Source organism: Brassica oleracea, chromosome C3, assembly GCF_000695525.1.
Source record: "Brassica oleracea var. oleracea cultivar TO1000 chromosome C3, BOL, whole genome shotgun sequence".
NCBI lineage: Eukaryota > Viridiplantae > Streptophyta > Magnoliopsida > Brassicales > Brassicaceae > Brassica > Brassica oleracea.
In genome coordinates, this window is record NC_027750.1 from 35,286,772 (window position 1) to 35,288,623 (window position 1,852).

Genomic DNA, 1,852 nt, shown 5'->3' on the forward strand with positions numbered 1-1,852 from the left:
TCCTACGTGGAATTAACGAGTCCCGCGTTCTTTTTTTTTATATTTCGTCGTTATTTCCTCGTTGACCTACGAGTCCTTTACGACGATTTTTTGTTTGTGGAATTAACGAGTGTTATGTTTAAATCCCTAGAATCCGAAACCCCCAAACCCCATATTCCTTATTTTCTACTTCATATATTCCAAACCTCATCTTTATTTCTATTCCAAACCACAATTCCCACATTTGCTTATTCATAAAACAAACTCCCAGCATTCCCTTATTCATAAAACAAACCTCACATTATCTTATTCATAAAACAAACTCCCTCATCTTATTCATAAAACAAATACATCAATCGGATACATCGACATTCTCGTCATCACTAGAAACATCATCATTTTCATTAAACTCGTCTTCAACAGCTTCGTCTGTGGCATCATCGGTAAGATCTTCGTACTCGTGATTATGCGGATCAATGAGAAGGATGTCATCAATTTCTTGTTCAGGTTCCTCGACTTCATTTATCTGTTCTTCTTGCAATGGTGGTTCTTCTCCACTGATGATTCGTCCTCGAGGTGTAACTTTGATCACTGCTAACCAATTTATACCTGAATCTCTCATCCGAGGGTATGGAAGGAAGCTAACTTGGTCTGCTTGTGAAGCTAAGATGAAAGGCTTGAATTTGTTGTACCTTCGTCCACCGTTGACATCAACTACACCGAATTTGTTAGACCGAACACCTCTGTTGACGACGGGGTCGAACCATTCACATTTGAAGAGGACGCATTTCAGCTTCAGTATCCCTGGAAATTCGACTTCAATAATCTCCGTCAAGATCCCGTAGAAATCTGTTTCCCCTTTCACACATATTCCATAGTTACTGGTCGCCCGCTGTCTACCATAGTCATATGTATGAAAAGTATAGCCTCGTGTGAAATACATCTGTGATGTGGTGACCTTTACAAGTGGAGATTGAATTACTTCGTGTAACCACTTAGGATAATCTGCATCGTCGTCGTCATAATCAACCTGCAAAAATAAAGAGAATGTTAATGAAATACAGATAATGTATGAAAAAAAAGTTTTAGTTAGTACCTGATTCCGCAACCACTTAATGAAGTGTTGATCTTTCCTTTTGTCTACGTCACTTGTGGATATACCAGGAAATGTTTCTTCGACTTGAGAAACAAATAGGTTGTAAAATCACATTTTATAGGAATGAATCTCTCGCAATTATACAATTATTTATAGTTATATGTGTTTCGAAGTGTCAATATATGTTGCCTTTCAAAATAACGCATCAATGGATCCTCGCAGTTGAATAGAATATATGTGTGTGCACTATGAGCGTCTTGTTCACTCGACCACCAAACCTCTTTAGTCTTCCCACCGAGTCGCCCAATCTGGCTAAAGATGTCTGGAACACCAGCAACTGCATATGTTGGCGCAACACCACCATCATCATATCTTCTTGGAGCTCTTCTCCGGGTACGTACTTTTGACACAAAGTAGTACGATGTGAAGTGAGAAACTTCCTTCGTCCAGCAATTATAGAACCTTCAACTTTGGCGAGGTTCTTTGCTTTTCCCTTCAAATATTTCATAGCTCGCTCATACTGATACATCCATCCGTAATGTACAGGTCCACGAAGCAATGCCTCATATGGGAGGTGGACAGCTAGATGCTCCATGACGTCAAAAAATCTGGGAGGAAATATCTTCTCCAAGTTGCACAATAAGATGAAAATGTTCTCCTGAAGCTGTTCCACAACTTCTTCTTTAAGAGTGCGTGTGCTCAGATCCCTGAAAAATGCTCCAATGCCTTTTATATTCAAAAAAAAATTAAACACATTGTTAGTCATATATTATTTTG